We start from the raw sequence: 6,656 nt of genomic DNA on the forward strand, positions 1-6,656 counted from the left end.
TTATTAGGTCCTAAATGCATTTGGTTTCTGATATTAGAAAATTATTGATGCTCAGTTGGTTACCTTTCACACATTTACTACATGAAACACTCACAAGTCACTCATTGTTAAATTTTGTACACTTGAACTCAGCAGTGTATTACAACTTGGAGTCACATGTTATTTCTTCACAGCACACTTAACTTTCACTTCATTTATTCTCACAGTTAATTTATCTGTGTTGCATGAATTAGAAAGTTTGAACATATTGGAAGATTTAGGTAAGGACCTGTGGACTGTGATATTCAGTTGACTTTATTCACTTTAGAACCTCATATTTAATCTAAAGCACTAGAATCGTGATGTATTGGTGGAATCAAGCATACCTAAAGGATACAGTCACAATGTCATTCGATATACGTAAATTTCAACTGCCAATTGACTCAGACAGGTATAGAAAGAACATTTTGAATTGCAAGAGGTAAGAAATCTGATGCTGTGATACACATGCATTCTGATACTGAAAATAATGCTAACTAATTGCTGTTTACATATGTGGAAAACGTCACAAATTTTTATTTTGTTGTTTCTTCAGACCAGCTACCATTTATTGTCATCTTTAAGAAACATTTTCAAGTAAAAAACTCTTTGACTTATGATTGCAAGAGACGTTGTTGTTCATCGTGATTTCATGGCTAGTTTAGCACACTTTATTTGTACAGACTAGTTTACTCATGTGGGATTGACATTATCTAATATTAACTTCCTTTTCAATCAGTTTTTGGTCTTTTGAATGACACACTCATGCAGATACAGTTATAAACTTTCTGGTTTAGTAAATTAGGTTTTCCATCAGAATATTATCAGCATTAAAAGTTCGGTCATGGAGGTATCATTCATTTGACTTTCACCTGCTGTGGAAGCAATCTCTTGGTATTAGAAATGAAACATTACTGTGTATATACACTACACTGTAGATATACAATGGAGACCTATTAGGTTTACAAGAAAATTAAAAGATATCTCAAAAGCAGAGGAATAAAAGTAACAATTGTTTACCTAAACATTGACAAACTTAACGTTGATCAAAGTAACAAGCCTGAACTGTCGTAGTCCACCGTCATCATCAGCACCTGGAAAGGTAAGATTACTCTGCAAAACAACAGAAGCACATAATGATGTAACATATGATTAAGTGCATTACACAACTGTGTTCTTGGTGAAAACCTTGTAACTTTTGTCTTAAACAAAAATAATCAGATGTGCCCTGAATCAGTTAGCCCAGTTTGAGGATGAGGTTCACTCACTCCGGTAGTTCATGCAAAAGAAAATGGGAAGTATGAAATTTAGTGTCTATAATCCAACATGTCTGACTTTGATATCAGCACATACACTAAGTTCAAAATCAGTTCAACTATGTAGGCAATTTACAACAAAAAGTTATAATAATTCAGTCTAGACAAGGTATCGAGCCAACAGTAACAACCTAAAACTTCAGAATGAGACAGCAAAACTGAAATTATTCCTTTACTTTCAGCAGGATTTCTCCATGTTTATCTACCATGGATCATAAGCTATTAATTAGCAGCTTTCACCTTCCTTGCAATCTCAATCAAAATTATTTACCACATCCCAACACTTATTATTCAGTGGTACCTCCAGCATGAACATGGGTGATGTTCATTAATTACATGAGGTCAAAATGAAGAAAGGCATCTGGAAAAAGCCCAGCTCGCCAAATCTCATTTAAACAAAGGGGATTGAAAATTCAAAACTTTTAATTCAGAGAATATACACTATTAAAATAGGTAACATTTCATGTTATAGAATTAATCCGGACTGCAGGCAGTATTAAAGTGCTCACCAGTCTTTATGGTCTCTCTGAACTGAATGCTTTACATGAGTGCATGCCCAGGATTCTCCAATTTGAAACAAGTGCCACACACATGTCAAATTCATTCAGGTGCACTGGTCAAAATCACTGCATGTCTGTCAGTGAGCCAGTCATGATACGTTGCAACACATATGAAGCTGATGTTATTTTGTTAAATACGAATTTATATCAAAACGTTTACAATGTGTCTGTTAAGTAGTATGCTGTCAAGATGAAACACATGTGCGAGTGGAACTTTATCACTTGTAAAAGGAAGCTAAGCCGAAAGTTTACTGAAAGAACACCAATGATATTATAAATCAAGAGATTGAAAAGCTATGTAATTATGCAGCTCAAAGGAAGGTACACACAATGTTGTCTTTCATCCACAAAACAAGTAAAGATTCAATGACACTTAATGTATACGTTTTATACCAAAAAGGTTACATATTTAGGGAAGCATCAAAATAGTTAATACTAATTTCGTGGAGTCATTTTGTCCATCTGTGCTAATACTACCCAGGATTGGCATGTTTAAAATAGTGTTTTAATTATGTGTTAAAAATGTTTAATCCACTCTATAAATAAATCTTGGTTTTGTTAAAGTGTTTTGATCACTATTTAAAACAAAAACAGGACTGCAGGGTAAAAATCATGTGAGGGGGGCTCCAAGGGTAAAGGGGGGCAAATTTTACATAAAACCCCAGACGTAATTAATGGGAATCCTCATGTGAGCTACTTGTGGTCAGGCATCGTTACTTAAATGTTAGATGGTGATAGTGCTGTTCAGATCAAACAGTGTACTTTTCTGCACTTCATATAATATGCACGAAAATATTCTGCTTGATGCATGACAATGAAATGCTGACTGGGAACTTTATTGTAAGCACTTGTTTTCTATTGGGTCAAGTTTAGAGGATGTTTATTAGAGAATTCAAAAATGGTTCAAATGGTACTGAGCACTCTGGGACTTAACATCTGAGGTCATCAGTCCCCTAGAACTTACAACTAATTAAACCTAACTAACCTAAGGACAGCACACACATCCATGCTCGACGCAGGATTCGAACCTGTGACAGTAGCGGTCGCGCGGTTCCAGACTGAAGCGCCTTGAACCGCTTGGCCACACCGGCCAGCTATTAGAGAATATAAAGTAATATATTGAAGAGATAACTGTTGTTCTGCTGTTACAAAACAGAAGTGAGTCGCCTCGAATAAGACCCATAATCAATTTAAACAGGGAGAACGTTTCTCGAAAAATATTTTAATACCAAAGTGCCATCTTAACATTAATGTCGCTACAGTAATAAGCACAAGGCCTTAGAAATAACATATCCTAACCCAAAGTACACTACGCACTATGAATGTAACCTCCAGAGAACAAAACATAAGATCTTATAAACAAGCTTTTGATTTAGCTTGCGCAAGAGAAGAACACAAATGAATTACACAATTTACACACAGGACAAAAAGTTAAATCACCACTCAGAGGTGTCACTTCAAATTCCTAATAACATCGCCCTGAAAGTAGCCTGGAGAGGAAGAAGCTCCACACGTCTCTTGGGAGTTCTTTTTCACTTGCTGCTCGGTATAAGAATCACCACCTCTTTTCTCATCATGGGCTGTTTTTGGCCTCTTAGTTGCTGCGTCTCTCTGCTGCACTTAAAGGTGCCAAAACTGGCCATCATCAATCCCTGCGCCTCATGCACCATTGCTCGTGTCTGCCATTATCTTATACTATTTTGTCTTTTTTTGGTAAAGCAGATTTTTACTTATTTAAAATAAAGTAACAGTTTCGTGCAACGTAAATATAATTAAATTATATTAAAAATTAAAAGGAAGAGAAGAACATAAGATGGGATGGGTGACAGATGTAACTGCCGTTGACCTTGATGATATGTTGGTTGTAGGGAAATTTGATTAACCATGGCAGTACCAACACATTTTCCTTAACGTGTACTATGAAAAGTGGGGCGTGCTTCATTCCCACCTCAAACAAATTAAAATAAAAAAAAACAAATTTCATTTACTGGCCTTTATTAACAATATTACTTTTTAAATAGGTACTGCTATGTGACTAGGGCCTAGAACATGAAAATATCTTTTAGCGCTTTCTTGACAATACCATCACATTTTCCATAACCTATTATACCATGAACTGGGTACTTAATGCCCGCAGAAAAAAAATTCTTGAAATGTCATTGACCGTTTTTTTTTTTTAAGACAATCCTATATGTTTACCCCCCTCTGAGGGATGAAGTAGTGAAGGCAGCAGAGGATCATATAGGTAAAAAGACGAGGGCTAGTAGAAATCTTTGCGTAACAGAAGAAATATTGAAAAATATTGAATTTAACTGATGAAAGGAGAAAATATAAAAATGCAGTAAATGAAGCAGGCAAAAAGGAGTACGAACGTCTCAAAAATGAGATCGACAGGAAGTGCAAAATGGCTAAACAGGGATGGCTAGAGGACAAATGTAAGGATGTAGAGGCTTATCTCACTAGGGGTAACATAGATATTGCCTACAGGAAAATTAAAGAAACCTTTGGAGAAAAGAGAACTACTTGTATGAACATAAAGAGCTCAGATGGAAACCCAGTTCTAAGCAAAGAAGGGAAGGCAGAAAGGTGGAAGGAGTATATAGAAGGTTTATACAAGGGCGATGTACTTGAGGACAATATTATGGAAATGGAAGAGGATGTAGATGAAGACGAAATGGGAGGTAAGATACTGCGTGAAGAGTTTGACAGAGCACTGAAAGACCTGAGTCGAAACAAGGCCCCCGGAGTAGACAACATTCCATTAAAGGTACTGACGGCCTTGGGAGAGCCAGTCCTGACAAAACTCTACCATCTGGTGAGTAAGATGTATGAGACAGACGAAATACCCTCAGACTTCAAGAAGAATATTATAATTCCAATCCCAAAGGAAGCAGGTGCTGACAGGTGTGAAAATTACCGAACTATCAGTTTAATAAGTCACAGCTGCAAAATACTAACGCGAATTCTTTACAGACGAATGGAAAAACTGGTAGAAGCCGACCTCGGGGAAGGTCAGTGTGAATTCCGTTAAAAAAAAAAGGCAGTACTTAAATTAGAAGACTTAGAGAAAGCTTTTAACAATGTTCACTGGAATACTCTCTTTCGAATTCTAAAGGTGGCAGGGGTAGGTATTAAAATCCACGGAGAAGAAATAAAAACTTTGAGGTTCGCCGATGACATTGCAATTCTCTCAGAGATAGCAAATGACTTGGAAGAGGCAGTTGAACGGAATTGACAGTGTCTCGACAGGAAGATATAAGATGAACATCAACAAAAGCAACACGAGGATAATGGAATGTTGTCGACTTAAGTCGGGTGATGCTGAGGGAATTAGATTAGGAAATGAGACACTTAAAGTAGTAAAGGAGTTTTGCTATTTGTGGAGCAAAATAACTTATGATGATCGAAGTAGAGAAGATATTAAATGTAGACTGGCAATGGCAAGGAAAGCATTTCTGAAGAAGAGAAATTTGTTAACATCCAGTATAGATTTAAGTGTCAGGAAGTCGTTTCTTAAAGTATTTGTATGGAGTGCAGCCATGTATGGAAGTGAAACATGGACGATAAATAAAACTATTTATCGTCCACAAGAAGAGAATAGAAGCTTTCGAAATGTGGTGATACAGAAGAATGCTGAAGATTAGATGGGTAGATCAGATAACCAATGAGGTGGCATTGAATAGAATTGGGGAGAAGAGGTGTTTGTGGCACAACTTGACAAGAAGAAGGGTCCGGTTGATAGGACATGTTCTGAGGCATCAAGGGATCACTAATTTAGCATTGGAGGGCTGCGTGGAGGGTGAAAATCGTAGAGGGAGACCAAGAGATGAATATACTAAGCAGATTCAGACGGATGTAGGTTGCAGTAAGTACTGGAAGATGTAGAAGCTTGCACAGGATAGAGTTGCATGGAGAGCTGCATCAAACCAGTCTCATCACTGAAGACCACATCAACAACTGATATGTTAAGAACAGTCCTGAACCTGAAAGTATGAGTATGACATTTGAAAATTCCTCGAGGATTAAAACCAGTCGGAGACTCAAACTCGGAACATTTTCTTTTCGTGGGGATGCTAATTGCTACTTTTTGCCTCCTGTTGCAAATAGTCCCACACATAGAAACATCCAGGCAAATTAAAACTGTCTGCCGTACGATGACTCGAAACTGGGACTTTCGCCTTTCGCAGGCTGCTACTCAAACACGACCCGTCCTCGTAGCCTTACTACCGCCAGTAAGTCATCTCTTATCTTTCATACTTCAGAGAAGTTCTCCTGCGAAACGTGGAAGATTAACGCTCTTGGAAGTAAGGATAATTGCGGAGACATGGTTCAACCACAGTCTGGGGAATTATTTAGAGAATTAATATTCTCTCTGCAGCAGAGTGTGTACTGATATGAAATTTCATGGCAGATTTTCAGTGGGATTAAGGACGGGTGATTTAACGCCTCAGTCGAGTTACGATAGATGGGCTGAATGTTGAGTACGGGAATGTGCGTGTGCAGCCTCGTGAACATAGACTGTTGTCATCTCGAAAGACGGGAATGTACACTGCACACTCATCACGAATGTGTAAGAAAAGGGCATCACAGATAATCTTTAAATTAACATCCTGGTTCATGTTCACGGCAATCTGAATGATGGGGCCCCAGCTATTATATGAAAAACACTCCCAGAATATCACAAAAACGCCTCCGGTCCGAACTGCACCTCCCACACACTGTGAACAGAATGCCACCTAGGGCAGTCTGCGAACTGGACGTC

Source organism: Schistocerca gregaria, chromosome 1 (assembly GCF_023897955.1).
Source record: "Schistocerca gregaria isolate iqSchGreg1 chromosome 1, iqSchGreg1.2, whole genome shotgun sequence".
NCBI classification, from domain to species: Eukaryota; Metazoa; Arthropoda; class Insecta; order Orthoptera; family Acrididae; genus Schistocerca; species Schistocerca gregaria.